Source organism: Adiantum capillus-veneris, chromosome 22, assembly GCF_014529385.1.
Source record: "Adiantum capillus-veneris isolate H3 chromosome 22, ASM1452938v2, whole genome shotgun sequence".
In the NCBI taxonomy this organism is placed as follows: domain Eukaryota; kingdom Viridiplantae; phylum Streptophyta; class Polypodiopsida; order Polypodiales; family Pteridaceae; genus Adiantum; species Adiantum capillus-veneris.
The window spans coordinates 139,359,583-139,380,694 of NC_140952.1; positions in this window are offsets into that span (position 1 = coordinate 139,359,583).

Consider the following 21,112-nt stretch of genomic DNA (forward strand, 5'->3'; position numbering starts at 1 on the left):
CCCATACAAAGCCTTCTTACATCTGCACACTTTGTCCTCTTGTCCTTTCATGACAAACATGCAAGGCAGTGTTACATAAACTTCCTCAAATATGTCACCATTCAAGAAAGCAGTAACAATGTCTCATTGATGTACATTCCAACCAAAATGAGCTGCGAGTGCACAGAGAAAATGAATAGTAGTCATACGACAAGTGGGAGCAAAAGTTTCTTCATAACCTATGACTTTCTGTTGCGCCTTTTGAAACAAGTCGAACCTTATGGCAATCAAACTCACCATCTAGCTTGCATTTCAACTTGTAAAGCCACTTTGTACCAATGGCCTTTTTGCCATGAGGCAAATCACATAAAGTCCATGTGTCATTTTCTATAAGTGCATCATATTCTGATTGCATGGCAGGCATCCAATTTTTTGAATTATGTGCTTCATCAAAAGATATAGGTTCCTCAACATCATGTAAGCTAGACACAACCAAAGCATAAGATGCATCGCCAAAGCCTGAACAAGTACGACTAGACAAAGGTGCATCGAATTTACTGTCACACAATGTATGCGCCAACCACTTTGGCATACCTCTAGCCTACTCATTTTCAGCCCTTTCCTCATCAAGTGCATCATGTACATCTGCATCAGTAATAGGCTGATTTGTGACATTTTTGGAAACCCCCATAGGCTATACATTTGCCTCATTGGAATTTACATTCAAACTTCCACCACTAAAAAGAGGCAACAAAGTGTCATAAATGTCCTGTGAGCCAAAAAGAATGCGCCAAAGCTTGACTCTTGACCATACATCGTGCCATTTTCGTAAGTGACATGTTTTTCCTCTCAGATACACCATTTTGATGAGGCATATAGGGCACTATACATTGGTGTTTTATCCCATGAATAGCCAGAAATGCATTAAATTCATGAGACATATACTCCATTTCTCGATCGGAATGGAGGGTGCCCATAGTGCATTTTGGGACATTTTTTGCCATAGCCAAAAATTGTTTGAAGCACATAAAAACTTTGGACTTCACTTTAAGGGAAAATACCCATGCATGCCTGGAGTAATCATCAATGAAAGTCACAAAGTACAGGTAATTTCCCAAGGACGGAGTTTGCATGGGCCCACAAACATCACTATGCACAAGCTGCAACCTGCATCTGGCCCTAACTGAACCAGCCTTTGAAAACTTAGAATGTTGCATTTTACCCAAAATACAGCCTTTACAAGCATGTTTGTCAGGTGCTTCAAGAGGTGGCAAAGAAGCAAACATATCAGATTTCTGCAAACGCAGCAAACTGGCAAAATTTAGATGCCCAAAATGTGCATGCCACAATTTTGCATCTGAAACAGCCCTTGAATCTGCAACTACATTTACAAAATTTTGTACACACTTGTCATACAAAGTGATCTTATACAGCCCACGGCTTAAAAGGACAGATGCAACAATTTCATCACCAAAACTAAGATCATGAACTATACATTTTTCATCCACAAATTTGACTTCAAGTACAAGCTTAGCAAGTGCAGATATAGACAAAAGATATTCTTGATCCCAGGTACATAAAATGCATCAACAAGTGTGAAAGGACTGCCATTTGTAGCAGTAAGCACAGTTTTTCCAACCCCCTTAACTGGATAAGAGGCATTGTTGGCACAAGTGACAGAATTCCCATGAGGGACAGACTCAAGAGGGGTGAACAATTCACAATGTGAGGTAATGTGCTTTGTAGCACCATTGTCAAAATACCACATATGTGAATCTACAGCAACAAATGTGCATGCATCATGGACGGCAGGATTGTAAGTGCACTCTGCAATAAAAGCCCATTCTGCATCAACATCAGCATCACAATCTCCTTTCACAGAAGACTCAACAATGGCTGCATTTGTAGTGGAACCAGCATTTGCAGTGGAACCACCCTCTTTCTTCTTAGCCTCTTTGTCCTTCAACTTAGGACACTGCTTGATCAAGTGATCATTAGCTTTACAATAATAGAAATGCATTTTCTCTTGCCCTTATCACCAGAATATCCAAACAAATTGCTGCTAGCAGAAGCATTAGAAACAAAAGTTTTTCCACTCGCAACAGAACCATAAGAAGTGATTGCATTGTTGTTACCACCCTTTCTTTGAGAAGCAATAAAAGCCTTTTCAACTGCAAACTGCCTAGTCCTGTTGGTTTTGGAAAGTGACTCTTGCAACAGCAATGTGCATAATACATCAAACTTGACAACTTCAGGATTTCCTTGGGTCATCAGTCTCCAAGTACTAGCAAAAGTCTGGTATGAATCTGGTAAGGCATCAAGAACAGTCTGCACAAGGGAACTGTTTGAAATGACTTCACCTGCAAAAATAAGTTGCTCGTTGATATCCTTGACACCAACAAGAAAAGTGTCCATATCATCTTCCTCATTTATAATCTTCGATTCCAGCTCTTTACGCAGCAAAGCAATTTTAGCCTCATTGCGGCTTGCATAAAGACCTGCTAGAATATTCCAAGCCTGTTTTGCAGATTTTGTTTGAACAAATGTGAGAATTAATGGTGCACTTCATAGAGAACACAATCAACGCATGAGCCTGCACATCCTTTACATCCCAACGAGCTTGTTATGTCGTAGGCAAAACAACTCTAACAGCAGCAATCCTTGCAGCAAGACCTGCAACATCCTCAACATCGCCTACATCCTCAGAACCAGGACGTACATCATTTCCCTGCACAATATTCTAGGCACCCTTTGACACAAGAACATGTTGCATCATGTAAGCCCACATAGGGTAATTGTCCCCATCCAATCTGTCCTCAGCAGTAAACATCTTGAACACATTTGTGTTGTTGTCAGCCATGGAAAATGCCTGCACTTGATGTGAAAACCGTCAAAATGAGGAGAAATTGAGTGAGAATATCAGCAGGCTATATATAGCACAACCCGCACCAGATTGTATGAGACTTGTTATGCAATAATACGCGCTGATAGAAATTCTACACAAAATGATGAAATTGCTTGTGCAGACCTGCCTGTAGTGGAAACGAAGGCCGAAATGAGCCCGAATCTGAAATCTGAGCAGACTAAGCTCTACCAGCTCTTCTGAAATATTTGTCGACCAGCAAATGCTTGCCAAACCTCACTAAAATCGAAGAAAGTGATCAAGCGTGTGTGTTGGACAGTTGGCGACTAAGCCCAAGAGGACGCAACCTGCTCTGATACCAATTTTTGGAATTATGGTTGCAAGAAAACACACACAGCTTGGAGAAGATGAAAGAAGCTCAACGAACACAACAGAGAGTATGTTACTTAGTGTGCAATGGAAAGATAGATAGCCCTATACTAATAGGAGTATATGTAATGCACGAGGGGAAAAACCTCCTAATAAAGAGGGAAAAATGCCCCGGCGGTCCTAGTGTGTTCACACACATGACTACCACATGTATATGGTAGGAAAAACCGCGACATTTTCCTCACAATTCTCTCACATTGTCACTTTTAGACACTCCAAAATTTCACATTGACCCACAATGAATGACTCCGAATGGTCTTTAATTTTTTGTTCAAGGGTTGCATTAAATATTGTAGAGCTACTCTTGAGCTTTGCTTTGATTTTTTTATAAAAAGTTTCTTGATATTGTAGACCCCTAGTTATTTTGGAATTTTGTATCAAACTTGGATTATTTGGGGGATTTGCATGGGCATTTTAGCTGCATTTCCATCATATAACTACAATAGTATGCATGCTTGTCCTAATTTGATGATGATTGCATGAATGCATGTTGCTATGCTTTAAATTTTTGCACTGAATAATTTCATTATGCTGTAGATTAGTAAGTCAGTCTGAAATTATAATTTTTATAGCCTAGGTATGCTCAAGATCATTTACTTATGACCATGGACTAGATGGTACTAGACTATAGGATGGGATTGTCTAGAGTGCTAAGTAGATCAAGAGTGATGGCTTTAGTAATGGGTACAAAACTTTGCGAGAATAGCTCTTTAAGGTCTTCTAGGATTGTCTTTATGGCATTAAAAATATCACTTTGTTGACTGATTTGGCGGATAAGAAGAGTAAGAGAGAGAAAGAGGGTCACCCTCTACTGAGTCGAAGTTAGAAAGAGAGAGAGAGAGAGAGAGAGAGAGAGAGAGAGAGAGAGAGAGAGAGAGAGAGAGAGAGAGAGAGAGAGAGAGAGAGAGAAGTTGTTGGAAGGGGATTGCGAGGAGAGCTGAGGGTGAAAGGTTTCCCAAGCCAGCTAAGTGTGGTCATTTTTTTGAGCTTTGGCTCAAGACTCACCGGATAAATTTTTAAGTCACTAAGCATTATCCCTACCACATTAAAATTTCTCTTTGTGAGGAAATAGTGAAAAACAAGAGGGGATTGATGACAATCAGTTAGCAAATGAGAGAGAGATTTTGGACTTTAAAACTCGGTAGACTTTGATTTTGTGGGAATTTTGAAGTGTGGGAATGGTGGCTTGATATTATTTTCTTCTAAGAAAAATAAATAAATAAAACTATTTTTTATGTTATCGAGATGCACTGTGGGAGCGCGAGCCCAGGGAGAGGCCTGAGGGAGTGTGTGCATCCTCCCATGTTGTAGAGGGAACAAGAGCCTGCAAGAAGGAGGATGCAAGTGAGAAGAATGAGGGAGCCCAATAGGGCTAGAATCTGTGTGTGTATGTCTGTGTGTGTCCCATGATGAGGAGGGCATCCATGTGCAAAGAACGGGAGAAAGGAAGCCGAGAGTGGATAGGGATGCCCTGTGTGCAAGCCATGTAACAAGAGTATTGCTAGATTAAGGGAGAGAAAACAAACACAATTTTGTGCGTGTGTTATAATAACTAATATCTAATTCTCCTAAATGATTTTCTCATGTTAAATTGATCATTTAATATAGGGAAGTACCAGGGGAGAAAAAGGAAAAATATTGGTTAGGCTGGCAGACCGGTCAAAGTACGGATCCAAAGGAGGTAAAATAGGGATCCAAAGGGGGGGGCATCTGCAAAAGAGCAATGTGCATCAATGGGCTTCAAAGACCCTAAGGTTCAGCCCATTAAGACTTCCAAAATGCTTTGGTTCCAAAATTCAAAGGTTATGTCCAATGGTCCATCCTTAGGGTAAATTGGATGCTTGTGGGAAGACTCAAAAAGTCTTCCCACATCCCTATCTATCTAGGTGTTATGCTTTTGTTGCTCGATCCATCCAAGCACTCTTGCTATGCTCATTAGGAATCTATTCTAATGAAATGCTCATTATGTCTATGTTATTTTCCGCTACACACAAGTTACTAGACCATTAAATGTTACAGTGTGTATGGTCGTCCCTAAGAGAGAGAGAGAGAGAGAGAGAGAGAGAGAGAGAGAGAGAGAGAGAGAGAGAGAGAGTTTTCCAGGGAATGGACTTGGAGAGAGAGAGAGATTCTTTAAACAACACAAGAAGGGGGGAGAGAAAGTGTGGTGAAGGGCGCATATTGTGTGTGTGTGCGCGCACGCATTGGTTTTTCCGGAATGGAGTGTGTGAGTGCGTGTATTAGCAAGAATGAAATAGTATCCCTGACCTTACCTGTCGATTGTTGTAGATATATATAGAGAGAGGAAGCTAATCAATTTTTAGTTTACTAAATGCATGTGCGTGTGTGTGGAAGGTATAGAGAAGTAGAGAAAAGGAGAGAGTTAGAAAGAGAAAGAGAGGTTGCAACCTTGTTTGCAAAGAAATAGAGAGAGAGAGAGAGAGAGAGAGAGAGAGAGAGAGAGAGAGAGAGAGAGAGAGAGAGAGAGAGAGAGAGAGAGAGAGAGAGAGAGAGAGAGATAGATTGATTGATTATCGTCCTCAAAGGTCAACTATGACCTATGGGACCAAATACACGCATTACAAAGGTAGCTCCATCATATGACTAGTACAGCTCAATTGGTTGGTGTAAAGACTCGGCGTGGGAGTACTAGCTTTTAAGGGGGTCATACAAACGGGCACATGAGCCGCGTATCCTAAAATGCAAAGGAGGGGGACAAAATGACAAAACAAGGGGGAAAAAACCTAAGTGGTTACTGTTGCCAGTAGCAACGGGGTCTTCTTAGGAGTTTGAAAACTCTGAATGAGAGCTCTCCCATCTTGATAGACTGCCCACTTTCCTTCTTTACGAGCGTCATGCATTTTCTTGAGCTCGCTTGCTGTGAGTTTGAGCTGGTTCGTAGTTAACTCCTCAGTGATCCAAAAATTCGTTCCCTTGAGGAGGCGAGATTGGCGTAAAAGCCTCAACCACTCTTCTTTGTCCTTGAAGGTAAGTGTGCATTGCCCAAGTGGCAAGCGTCTGTTTGTGTCGTTGAGCCAAGAGACTGTGTTGGACTCAATAGTGATTGGTTACAGGATGTCATTGAGCTTGATGATCGCTTCTTTGAGAGTGTCCTTGATGGTACACCATCGTGATGGGAGCCCTCTGATCCTCACTTTAAGGCCGGCCTTTAACTCGATCTCGATCTTTTGTGTGATGACATCTGTGACTTCACGGAATTCCTTTTGGACCTTCATGACAACTCCACAATGGAGGTTTTAACCTCTTGTGCTTTTGTAAGGAGAGTCTGGCTCTCTTCTTCCTTTGTGACCTCGAGCTTGTGTAGGCATTTCTTGAGGGCTACATTTTCCCTAATGAGCTCTTGGATTTGGGTCTCAACAGCCGAAATTGTGGCTTCTTGGTAGGTGAAGGAGTCCTTCGTGGGGGCAGCTACCACAACAAGAAAACTTTTGTGTGCACATGAAGCCGGTGTGCTAGGAGTAGTCATTGTTGCAAAACTGTGTGGGAACTGGTGCCTGCGGGTCAAATGGCCTAGCCCAAAAACGAAGAAGCTAGCGGTTGAAGTCCAAGGCGGTATGCTCGAGGTCAGTTGAGGTGGCGGGACAAAGTTTGCTGGATCTTGAACCTGGTTGAGGCCAGCCAGCTGTATCTGCATCTGCATGTGCAATGTTGCCCGAGACTGGATCAGGGCATAGCTACGAGTCGCCAGGGCTGCATGGGCTGGGATGAGCACGTGAGTAGAGCACGTGCCAGAGCCGCAGGGTGCTAGGATGAGAGCTCGAGTAGAGCTGCAGGGCAAAGCTTAACTTAACACCCCTCCCTCACGGCTGCCCCTCCCTAGTGGGAGACTGTGGGAGAGGAGGAGAGGCTAGGGTTATCGTTGTGTTGTGTGTGTGTGTGTGTGTGTGTGTGTGTGTGTGTGTGTGTGTGTGTGTGTGTGTGTGTGTGTGTGTGTGTGTGTGAGAGAGAGAGAGAGAGAGAGAGAGAGAGAGAGAGAGAGAGAGAGAGAGAGAGAGAGAGAGAGAGAGAGAGAGAGAGAGAGAGAGAGAGTGTGTGTTGTGTGTGTGTGTGTGTGTGTTTGAGAGAGAGAGAGAGAGAGAGAGAGAGATTGCAAAGATTGTGTGCCTGTGTGTGAAGTTAGAGAGAGAAAGAGCGATGATGTAGCACAGTTGGAGAGAAAGTAGGATTGATAGCATACCATAATTGGGTGTTTATTTACAATAGTAGTGTGTAATACATGGAGAGAAATAATACCTCTGTAATAATGTTAATTGAGAGTGTTAGAAGGAGTTATAGAGAGAGAACTAGGGCGGAAGGGAAAAAAATGAAGAGAAGCATAATATATTTATGCATGCTTGTGGATGATTGTGTGTCGTAAATGAGTAGGCGAGAGAAAGATAGTATGTATGAATCCGTGTAACTGGGAATAAGAGAGAGAATTAGGCTCCAGAGAGAGATAGCCTAGTTGAAAACCAATAGCCATAAGGGAGACTAGATAGAGAAGTGTTGGAGTTTAAGTATGCATAAGTGAGCAATAGAGTGGATGATTGAAAAAAAGCTGGTATGAACAAGCGTGCTGAAGCCAAACTATGGAACATTGAGTTTGCGACGGTCCAAGAACAAATCATGAGAGAACATCTAAGCAGTAAAAGATTGGTTTATATTGTGATACATAAAATAAATATAAACATAAATTACACAATAAACAATAAAATTTGAATATTGAGCATAAAGTTCAAACATAACTCAAAAAAGGGGTGGGAGCCTTGAACATTTATACTGAACATGAATCAAATTTGCGTATGTGTTATGATTTTTCATTAGTATGAATGTTTGCTAGAGATTTAAATTCAAAAAATATTGCATAATAGATGCATGGGATTGGGAATTACAAAACAATAAAACATTTATATGAATAAATTACAAATTTCATATATTTATTGTGTGTAGAGCAAGTGCATGGGCAATTGGTGCGTCCGTCGTGAGAGGTAAGTCTTAAATAGACTTTGGGTTATCCATGTGCATAGACTTTGCATGCTTGAGCCTTGGTCTTGATGATCTTGAGTTTGCTATTAGAATTTCTTATTCAAATGCCGTCAATTAGTGCATATAAGAAATATTTAATTGCTTGTTGGAGCTAGCAGGTTATAAGAACAGATAGAGAGGAACATGAAGTTGGTGGAAGTAGACCTAGGTGTTTTAAATGGGTGTGTAGGAGATCCTAGCGGACTTAAAGAAGCAGAGGCTATTCAAGTAGAATTACTAAAACGACAAGAACTAGTTGATGAGGCTTTCACTCAAATTTGATAAAAATTGACTAGATTAAAGATAGAAAATGGACAAGCTTTGATGAATTCTAGACAAGATAAAGAGTCTGGCATGTTAGAATATAATTTATTTCAACAAGATATAATACGTTTTAAAGAATAAATTTAAAAAACTTGTGAAAGATAAGGAACCTAAATCGCATGTTGAGGAAGTGAAAATCATGAGTGGGTGCATTAATACAATGGGAGAGGAGCTTGATGAGAATAGGCAACTTATATTTGGATGCCTCATATTTGGATTCCAAGTCCTTTGCAATGATGAGAGGACACATGAGAGTGAGAAGCCTATGACTCCGAGTCAATAATGAATGTTGTATTGACAATATTAGCAAATCTATCAATAACCATATAGATGTTTCTATTGATAACCCATGTTTACTGAGAGATGTAGAAAGGGAGGAAAGAGAGCTAGTAGATAATAATGTAGCTACCTTGATAGATATTGACAAAAGAAAAGTCTCGTTAGAAGCACACCTTGATAAAGAGCATCTACAGGCGTGTGGCAAATCTATTTTGAAATTCCATCACCTTATGAATTAAATGATGTGTGTAATATTGAGGAAGAGATATGTACTTCTATATTGGTGAAAGATAGTATAGGAAGTATAGCTTCTTGTGAGGAGAACATGTCTATGAATTACTTTGCATATGAGCAGTACTCTGAGATTGAAATTGAATTTGGTTCTTCTACTTTTGAGACCAGACATGATTGTGAGGAGTTAAGTATAGAAAAAACTTTATTTTTGAATGAACCTGAGATATTGAGAGAAAATCACAATAAACATATTAGTGGTGATGGTCAAAAATGTAAGAGATATATTAGATATGAATTTCAAGTAAATGCGGTCATTTTAGGGAATGAGATTAGACAATATATTGCATATGTGCAAGAGGGAGATGAAGAAAAGAGAGAAAAAGATAATAGCATACCTAGGAGACAAAATGTCCAAATAAGGTTTCCAATAGAGCCTAGAAAAGACTCCATAGAGAACAAGGATAGCAAAATGTATGAAAAGAGACAATTTGGGTATGAATATTATGGTGTGATAGGACATATTGCAAAGCTTGCAAAAAACAAAGAATTACTAAACCACATCATTTTTTAGCTCACTGATGAGAGAGAATTATAGAGAAGAGTAAGTTATGACTATTGGTCTAGAAAAATGAAATATAAAACAAATAAAAAAAATCTTGTTTGTAATATGAAATAGCTAGCTCATTTTTAATTGAGATGCATATAATTAGGAAGATGTTATTTCATGTTATATGGAAGTGAGGGTGAGTTCTAATGTACTGTCATTTATGAGTATATGTTTGGGCTACACTGAGGACTTTTTGTTGTTCCTATTTGGATGTTTATTGATTTTATGTGTGTGCAAGATGAATAAGAATCCATGTTTTGATGGAAGTTGATTAAGTGGTTAACTTATTATGTGAGGAGAGTAGTTAAAAAAGATAGTGAGTTAAGAGGGAGAGCAAGAAGTGAGTGAAGTGTAGAAGTGAGTGAGAGTGACTTGAGTGGTGGGAGATAAAGTATTGTTTTAGAGGGATCAATATTGAATCCTTGTTTATCCTTGTCATATGTGAGTTGTTTGCATTCATTTGTAGGAAGAATGATGACTTCCAATCAGTTCAAATTCAAACATATTTGACAAATATTTACAGTTTGACTAATATAATTTTAGCAAAAGTATTTAAGAGAGTTGGCCAAATGAGAAAAGGTAGGTAGCATAATTCTACAACAATTGAAATATGCACAAAGCAATCTAGATTTAGTAATGCCATGTTTGGTGGGATCTGTGTTTTAAAATTGAAATGCATATATTAGTGCAAGGAAATTGTGTGTTTAAGGATTAGAGAAGTGCATGAGAGTGAGTTTAAGAGTGGGGAACCTAAAGGGTATGAGTTAGAGGATGTTAGCAAAGTTGAAAAGATGTTACTTGTTAAAGAAGTGAGAGATGTTAGTGGAGAAGTTAGCAAGCCGAGAGATGTAAGTGGAGAAGTTAGCAAGCCGAGAGATGCTTGAGAGTTAGAGATGATTGAGAAGTAGAGTGGAAAGCTAGAGAAGTGAGATGTTTGGGTGATGTTAGTGGAGATATTGTCCGAGAGGTATGAGATGTTTGAGCTAGAAATACTACAATATTTTGAGATGTGAGATTTGAGAGGAAGTTTCAAGATGTTAGTTTATCATTGTTCGTGGTGTCAGTTTCAAAGAAAGAGTTTATACTACAGTTGCATCTGAATAAATATTTGAAAGAAAACATAAAGTCAAAAAAAATTTAAAAGAACATATACATGATGTGAAGAATGTGAAATTGGAGACGATGTGGTCTATGTGTAGGAAGCTGTAGCTTTGTAATGGAAGTAGGTGTTTGTAGCACATGTAGGTGTCTGTGACCTAGGATACAATCTATGTGTAGGACATTGTAGCTCCTTAGAATGTAGGTGACTAAACCATGTATAGATGCATGTAATCCATTGCACTATTCTTGGAAATTTGAATGCTTATTTATATATTTGCAAATTTATGTTTTTTTAAAACAATTCAAAAAATGACAAAAATAATAAAAATTAGGAGTACATTCCATTAGTGGGTGTGTAGTTCTAATCCTTTTGCAATAAGCAAAGTTAGAGTGTGTGATCAAAAGAGAAGATTGGAGTAGTTGTTGTGAAGTGAAGAGTTGTTAAGCTGTATGTGGGATGCAGCTCAAAGTAAAGCAACAGTTTCAAGAAAGACTTAACACGTGTTTTATTTCCAAGTTGGCTGACAAGGAGTAGTAAAGGTTATTAATTTATATAATCACTATAACTAATCTAGTGTTGGATAGTATATTTATACCCTTATGGTAAAAATAACTCTTTGAAGTGTCGTAGTAGATCTCTGTGGTTAGGAGAGACCTTTAAACTCTAGATTATGGTTGGTATGTTAAATATTACACTTGTGATGAGCTTGGGGAGGGAAACTTATATGTTATATGTTGTGTACCCATCGCCGTGTAAGCTTGGTAGGTGGGTAGGCCAACTTTGTCTGTCGTGACAGAGCCAAGAGCCGTATCTAAGATTTATGCGGGTTGGTAAGTGAATGTGAAAGGATATTCCTGCTCGACGTAGCAGTGAGTGTGGAATGCATGAAAACTTAATTTAAAAAACAAAGAAAAAATTTAAATTTCAAGTTTCATGGGACTTGCAAAAAAAAAAAAAAACGAATGTATGAAAAATTAAAAATAAACAATGGGAATTAAAAATGAAAAAAAGGGAATAAAAATCTAGGCTATGACTTCCACGTAGTTGTCATATTGATATACTCTCTATAATATAGGGGTTTAACACGTTTTACCTTCGTAGAGATTTAGTAACACGGAAGGGAGCTGCTTTTGTTATTAATGGTGATAAATTATTGTGTGGATTAGGATAGGTTATAGTTATTCTATTAATTAATCTCTTTTATTATTTACTGTTAAGTTTCATATTGGGGAGGTTAGGGTTTTTGATTGGTAAATCTTTTAAAACATGTTAGTGTGAATATATAGATTTACTAGTGCTATTTGGTTTATTCTACTATGTTTACTACTTATTAATTTATCACTGACTATGTTATTACTTGACTAAAATGTTGAAAAAGTATGATGTTGTATTGTGTTAAATGAGAATAGACAGACTACATCTAGTTTCGTATGTTGGTTGTAGGTTGTGCTCACAAGGGCATTCGCATTTAAGGAGAGAAGAGAGTTATTTTTCAGCACTTGCTATGAAGTGTAGTTGCAGAGCTGGGGAATTACAGCTTTTTGAAGTATTGAAGTGTAGCAGATATTTTTGTTTATCGACGACGACTTCACATTTCAATGGGGGAGAAATGTAGACCCCTATTTATTTGGAATTTTGTATCAAACTTGGGTTATTTGGGGGATTTGCATGGGCATTTTAGCTACATTTGCATGCACATGATTGCAATAGTATGCATGCCATTGATCGTCCTAATTTGATGATGATTGAATGAGTGCATGTTGCTATGATTTAAATTTTTGCACTGAATAATTCATTATGTTGTGGATTAGTAAGGGATCGCGATGAGAGCTAAGGGTGAGAGGATTCCCAAGCCAACTAAATGTGGTCATTTTCTTGAGCTTTGGCTCAAGACTCATCGGATAAATCTTTGAAGTCACTAAGCATTATCCCTACCACATTAAAATTTCTCTTTGTGAGGAAGTAGTGAAAAACAAGAGGGGGTCGATGAGTATACGTTAGCAAAAGAGAGAGGTCTTCGACTTTAAAACTCAATAGACTTCGATTTTGTGGGGATTTTGAAGTGTGGGAATGGCGGCTTGATATTATTTTCTTTTAAGGAAAAATAAATAAATAAAACAATTTTTATGCTATCGAGATTTGAAGGGTCTCCAGAGAATGAGGGCGCACAAGCAGTTGCAGGAGAAGAGGGTTGCGAGGCTGTTGTTGGCAACCAGGAGGGAGAGAGGGCGTTGTGGGAGCATGAGCCCACGGAGAGGGTTGAGGGAGGGTGTGCACCCTCCCACATTGTAGAGGGAACAAGAGCCTGCAAGAGAGAAGGATAAGGGAGCCCAATAGGGCTAGAATCTTTGTGTGTCTGTCTGTGTGTGTCCCATGATGAGGAGGGCGTCCATGTGCAGATATTGGGAGAGAGGAAGCTCAGAGTGGATAGGGATGCTCTTTGTGCAGGCCATGTAACAAGAGTATTGTCAGATTAAGGGAGATCAAACAAGCACGATTCTCTATCTGTATGCTTGTTTCTAAGGGAGTTAGAGAGAGAGAGAGAGAGAGATAGTTTTGCCAAGGAATGGGCTTAGAGAGAGATTCTTTATACATCACAAGAAGGGGAAAGAGAAAGTGTGGTGAAGGGCGCATATTGTGTGTGTGCATTGGTTTTGTCATAATTGAGTGTGTGAGTGCATGTATTAGGAAGAAGGAAATAGTGTCCCTGACCATACCTTTCAATTTCAATAGAAATAGAGAGAGAGAGAGAGAGAGAGAGAGAAGCCAATCAATTTTTAGTTTACTAAATGCATGTGCGTGTGTGTGGAAGGTATAGAGAAGTAGAGAGAAGGAGAGAGTTAGAAAGAGAGAAAGAGAGGTTGCAACCTTGTTTGCAGAGAAATAGAGAGAGAGAGAGAGAGAGAGAGAGAGATTTCAGAGATTGTTTGCCTGTGTGTGTGAAGTTAGAGAGAGAAAGAACGATGATGTAGTGCAGTTGAGAGAAAGTAGGATCGATACCATACCATAATTGGGTGTTTATTTACAATAGGAGTGTGTAATACATGGAGAGAAAGAATACCTCTGTAATAACGTTAATCGAGAGTGTTAGAAATAGTTATAGAGAGAGAACTAGGGCGGAAGGGAAAGAAAACTGAAGAGAAACATAATATATTTATGCATGCTTGTGGGTGATTGTGTGTCGTAAATGAGTAGAGAGAGAAATATAGTATGTATGAATTCGTGTAATCGGGAAATAGAGAAATTAGGCTCTAGAGAGAGATAGCCTAGTTGAATATTGATAGCAATAAGAGAGACTAGATAGAGAAGTGTTAGAGTTTAAGTATGCATGAGTGAGCAATATAGTGGTTGATTGAAAATGAGCCGGCATGGACAAGCGTGCTGAAGCCAAACTATGGAGCATTGAGTTTGCAAAGGTCCAAGAAAAAATCATCAAGAGAACATCTAAGCAGTAAAAGGTTGGTTTATATTTTGAAACATAAAATATATATAAACATAAATTACACAATAAACAATAAAATTTGAATATTGATCATAAAGTTGGAACATAACTGAAGATGAACCAAATTTGCATATGTGTTATGATTTTGCATTAGTATGAATGTTTGCTAGAGATTTAAATCCAAAACATATTGCATATTTGACACATGGGATTGGGAAGATTTGCAAAATATTAAAACATTTATATGAAGAAATTACAAATTTCAGATATTTATTGTGTGAAGAGCAAGTGTATGGGCAAGTGAGAATGAATTTTGAGTATGAAAAGTAAAAACATCATTATTATTGATTCTTGAGTTCATATATCGGTTTGAAAGTGTAATGTGGTTTCCATGATACTTGTGATAAAGAAGTGTTTTGGTAAATGAGTGAATGCAGTCAAAGTGAATGCATTCAACACAGAAGTGGAGGTAGAAATTTTTGTCATGCCACACAAAGGGGAGGGCTACCCTATCATTCTTGGAAGGCCATGGCTCATGGCTATGGAGGCTAAGTAGGACTAGAGTACCGAAATGATCCAAATAAAGGATGCTAAGGGAAAGTCCATATTCTACGACATGAAGACTGGAAAGCAACACAACATGATCTTCGAGGCATCGGAAGATGAGTTCACCAATGACTCTTTGACCACCTTAGAAGAAGGGACGACAACAACTAAGGAGAGTGACAATAGCATCAAAGTGATGGGATTCATCCTCATAGATCCAAAGAGATTGACACAATCTTAAACGCCACCGGAGAACCAAGAGGGACCATCAGGTATGCAACCCTTGGTGGATACAAGTAAGTTACATTGGATGCTCTCCAGTGAGTTAGCTAGTGAAGAGAGAGAAGAATACATCTCTATGCTGGGTAGCTTCACCACACTTTTCATTGATGGTTATGAAAAGATCATAGGCATCATAGTGATGCAGCACCGCATAAGATTCAAGGAAGGAAGTAAGCCTGTAGTGAAAAAGCTCAGAAGACTTGAGGTAGTTTAGCAAGAGGTGTTGCTCAAAGAGGTAAGGAATTTTCTATAGGCAGGTTTCATTTACCCCGTCGAGGACTCAAAGTGGGTCTCTTCAGTGGTGATCATGCCAAAGAAGAACGATGAGTGGAGAGTTTGTGTAGACTACAAACCTCTCAATGCAGCAACAAAGAGGGATCATTTTCCCCTCCCATTCCAAGACAGGATTCTCAACAAGGTAGTAGGTCATGAGAGCTACATAGTATGTGATGGCTACTCAAGCTACTTTCAGATAAGCATTGCAGAAGAAGACCAGAAAAAGACAACCTTCATAAGATGTTTTGTTTACAGGGTGATGCCTTTTGGCCTCGACAACGCTCCAGCCACATTCCAACGCTACGTAACTTTTGTCTTCCAGCCATACTTTGGTAAGTCAATACGAGTTTTCATAGATGATTTCTACATCTACAGATCTCGATCCCTCCATTTGAGCAAGGTCTATGATGGCCTGGACAGCTACAAACCTTGGGTGACTAGATTAACGTAGATAAGTGTCACATTAGTGAAATCAAGGTCACTCTTCTTGGCCATGTAATTTCAGCCAAAGGAATTGAGGTTGACCCAAGAAAGGTTCAAGTATTAGAGTCTTTGTCATAACCCACAACAACTAAGCGATTGGTCTCTTTCCTTCAGATGGTGAGGTATTTGAGCAGGTTCATTCACTTGCTCTCTCAAGTGGTTCTCCCTTTACAACAATTCACCCATAGAGATGTCTTCTTATGGAGTGAAGAAAATGAGCAACAATTTAGCGAAGTGAAACAGATCCTGGCTACACTTCCCACCATTGCACCCCCTAGATGGGACGAGCCATTTTATGTTAACCCCAGTGTAGAAAGTGATACACTTGGAGCTATACTAATCCAGAAGGACCCCCAAACCTCTTTTATGTGTCCTATCTACTTCTCTAGTCGTGTCATGACCCCATCAAAAAAAGGATTCACCGCGGTAGAGAACATGGTGCTTGCATTGATGTTTGCCACTACAAAGTTCTGCTCCTATCTATTGCCTAGGCCCTTTGTAATTTCAACAATGGAAGCAGTCTTTCCAGATGTCTCATCTAGAATATCTAAGTGGATTGTTAGATTACAAGAGTTAGATTACACTATGCAAGTGGAGAACTCCACCAGGGCTAGTTTAGCAAGTATTCTTACTCATCGTCACTATGAGAAGAAGCTAAAGGTCAACAAAGAAGGCAAAGAAGTGACACCAATGGTGAAAATTCTTAAGCTAGAAGGAGCTCACTCTTTTTTCTTTGATGGATCGTACAAAAGAACAGTGGACCAAGCTGCAGTTGGCATCATCATTTTTGATGAGAAAAAGGAAAAGGTATTCTCTATTGGGCAGGTGTTATTCTCTATTGGGCAGGTGCTATACTCCCACTCCAACAATGATGCAGAGTATTCTTGGAATAGAACAATGTGTTTTGCAAGGGGTTCAACATCTAAATGTGTTTGGTGATGCCATGCTCTTGATAAAGTAGATAAATGGCACTTGGATTTGTAAAAATCAGGTTTTGCTTGGCCAATTATGCCAAATTAAGGATCTTTTAAGAAAGTTTGAAGTAGTGCAGTTATTTCATATCCCTAGGGCACAAAATCAAGAAGCAGATGCTCTAGCCAAGGAAAGAATACAAGACGTTCCCATAGGAGCAATCAAACTAAATCTACCCCTCTTTCAGGGTAGTGATGCTATGCCTAAAAGCATCAGCTTCTTAGATACAGGAGAATGTCCTAAAGGGTACGCCAAGGGCCAGAAACAATGGCTTGTCCGAAAGGCAACAAGATACTGCAGCAAGGGCAAAGACTAGATCCTCAAGCGAGTGCCAATCTCTAGTGAAATCATGGAGGTAATCTCAAGTTTCCATGATGGTGTTTGCGGCGGCCACTTTGCTCTAGATATTACTAGTAGGAAGATTCTACAAGAAGGATTCTCTTGGCCTAGTTTGAACAAGAATGTGCATCATTGGTGTAAAACATGTAGAGCTTGTCAAGTATCTAGTGATCGAACACAAACCTATGAGCCACAGGCTCCTATCATCTCATATGGCCCGTTTGAGAAGTGGGGGATAGATGCAATTAATCCTTTACCAAGGGCCCAATCAGGTAAACTGTACATTCTAGTTGGTGTAGACTACATGACCCGATGGGCGGAAGCAGCAGTCACACACGCATTATAGCCCAAGAAGTGGAAAAGTTCATATTTGAGCACATCTATTGCCGCTTTGGCACACCTCTGGAGATAATATCTGATAGAGGGCCAGGTTCCAGAGGTGACTTGGTGGGAGAATGGATGAAAAAGCTAGGTATCATGCGCTGACACTCCACTCCATACTATCCATAGTGCAATGGCCTAGTAGAAAAGGTAAACGACATGATCTATAAGATCATCACAAACCAGGTGAATAACCACACAAGTGATTGGGATAAGCATCTCATGGACACTCTTTGGGCCTACCGCACGACATTTTGAACATCACTAGGTTTCACACCTTTCCATCTGGTATATGGAAAAGTGGCCATTCTACCCATCGGTGTACAAATAGCCAAGCTTGCGAGTCATGGCTAGTGAGTTACAGCATCCAATTGCCCATCTTCGCAACCACATCTTGGATCTAGAAAGGCTTCAGTTAGATAGAGAAGATGCAATCAACTACTATGCAACACAAGCAGAACGACGCCGACTCACATTCAATCAAGGGCTTAAGGAAAAGGGTCTGAAGAAAGGCATGTTAGTATTGAGATACAACAACAAATTCGACACTAAGAAAGATAAGAAGTTTCAGCCCATATGGGAAGGCCATTCATTGTCAAAAAGAAATACACCAATGGTAGCTACAAATTGATGGAAGCAGATGGTCGAATTCACAAGACCAGAGTCAAAGGATGCAGGCTCAAAAGGTACTTCTTACGGTTTGACCCAGAGTTCATGGTAGATATTCCAGAGGAGGGAGAGCCCTCCAACTCTACTACTAGAGAATTAGAAGCAGAGTTAAAGACATGAATGCCTCTAGCCAGAAGGGGAGGGCTAATGATGGCTGGCTTTGAGAAGCTACGATCGCGGGAACAAACCCCAAATTGGGTGTATTATTTGAGTAAAATACCAAAAAAAAAACATTTTTCCTTGCATGCTGCACCACCCCACCTCCCTCCTTGACAAGCACTCATAGAGGGGACTGCCAAGCATGGCACCCCTCCCTCCCTCTCCTCCATTATTCCCCCACTATCTCTCCATTATCGCAAGTAGCCAGCTCTCTCTCTCTCTCTCTCTCTCTCTCTCTCTCTCTCTCTCTCTCTCTCTCTCTCTCTCTCTCTCTCGCACGCGTTCCCCCACAAAAACTCCCTCACCCGCTCTCTCACATCATCCCACTCTCTCTCATTTTCAGCATAGTAAAATATCTCTCTCTCTCTCATTCCACACACACACACTCACGTATACATACACATACTCTCTCTCTCACACACACACACACACAATTACGCTACACACTCACAAGCACATATGCATGCAGACATGCACACATTCAAACAAGCACACGCACTCCCTCGTTCATCCCCCCACTTTTCTCTCTCATTTTCAGCATAGTAAAATCTCTCTCTCTCTCTCTCTCTCTCTCTCTCTCTCTCTCTCTCTCTCACACACACACACACACACACACACACACACACACACACACACTCGCTCACGTATACACACACACACATACATGTAAGGTACATGCTGGGGGATGCCACCTTTGAGGCATGGCGTGGAGAAGGTGCAACAGAAGAGGTGAACGAGAGAGAGAGAGAGAGAGAGAGAGAGAGAGAGAGAGAGAGAGAGAGAGAGAGAGAGAGAGAGAGAGAGATCAAAACTGCAAAACCAGAGAGCAAAAATCACGCTATTTTTGTTGATTGATAATGAAAGAACCTTACAATGTATATAAAGCAAAAGATTTCATGCACAACTGAACTTTAACTTTTACTTGTGACTGCATGGCTATAAAAGCCGTTTCCCATGGGTGTCGACAATCTGGGCTTGAAACCCAACAATCCCCTCCTCAAGCCCGAACTAGACAAACCCTCTCATGATACCTCAAGTTTTTGGTATACTCGGCAACCGTGAGTTTTAGGTTCTCTCACAACCAAGGATTTCTTGTGTATCCATAACCTGGTGCTATAATAGTAAGACCACCCCTTGAACAGATAGGGTGCAGGTCAAAAAATTAGCTACCAATAGATGGAGTTTTTGGTTCACTACCAAACCTTGGGTTTAAGGTGTACCCAGCAACCTCATGAGAAGCGGTAACAACAGGCTGAGATCTGACAAAATGGGAGGTCTTACCATTTATGGATGGCAGTGTCTATATCCCGTACAAATTTTGATATGATAAAAGCTGACAAGCATGACAATAACTGACAACAGATAATGTAAAAGAGGATTTGACTAAAAAGGAGAATTTTGTTGACAAAAGACAAACCATAAGTCTATGACACTTAACAAGAAAAATAGAATAAAATTTTGGACTGTGTATATGTCGAGTGTTCTGAGCAAACCGTTGAATGAGCTTTCCTTTCCTGCTGCATGAGCTTTGAATTTGAAGTTGTATATTGCATTTTTGAAGCGAACATCCATGCATGATAGCTGATGCTGTATATAAAACAACATAGCTCCAAATCTCCGCTTTTTCATGTGCCTCGAGCACAACTCATATGTAAATCGAGAAATTTCCGAAACAACCTTCAACACATCGCAAACTGAAATAGTTTGAAGAGATCTCTGCCAACTGAAGAGGCATGCTTTAAGAGGTGATGAAGACTCCTCGAGCTTTATGTGCACTAGCACTAAATTACATGCATGTATGAAGAGATTGTCCACGATCACCAGAGCCTGGAGGAGGAAGGGTTTATGGAGTCGTGGCTTCAAACCGGACAATTTAATCCACTAAATCTTGAGAATCACAGTTGTAAGGTAGGCTAAGATGCCAAACAGCATAGGCGTAGGGCTGTCGACTCAAAGGAGCATCGAGCTCGGCACCAGAGGGTGTGACTGTCCACTAGCTTAAAGGGTTAATTAGGTTGGTTTAATAAAAAAAAGTGGAAATAAAATCCTATTACGACTTTCTCCTGTAGACAAACACAGACTGTCGCAGGCCACAGAAGGCAGGCTAAATTTTTGCAGATGACGTCGCTGAAGTGTCGAAAGATCATCAAAATTCCAAGGCGCATCTGTTGATGCCATGTTCTCTTGCTTCGATGCAGGTCGAGAAGCTTGCTTTCTTCTCTGCAGGCAGTGGTTCCCACGAGGCTTCTTCAAGTCAAGCCGAGGCCGACGGGCAAGCTCTAATACCAGTTTTGTAAGGCACATGCTATGGGGGATGCCACCTTTGAGGCATGGCGTGGAGAAGGTGCAGCAGAAGAGGTGAATGATAGAGGAGAGAGAGAGAGAGAGAGAGAGAGAGAGAGAGAGAGAGAGAGAGAGAGAGAGACACTGCAAAACCAGAGAGCAAAAATCACGCTATTTTTGTTGATTGATAATGAAACAACCTTACAATGTATATAAAGCAAAAGCTTTCATGCACAACTGAACTTTAACTTTTACTTGTGACTGCATGGCTATAAAAGCCATTTCCCATGGGTGTCGACAATCTGGGCTTGAAACCCAACAATACACTCACACACAAACACTTACACACACACACACACACATTTATGCGGGGAATCCCAAAATCCGAGCAAATAAAATCGAGTAAACCATAAACCGAGCAAAACTTATATTTTTTAA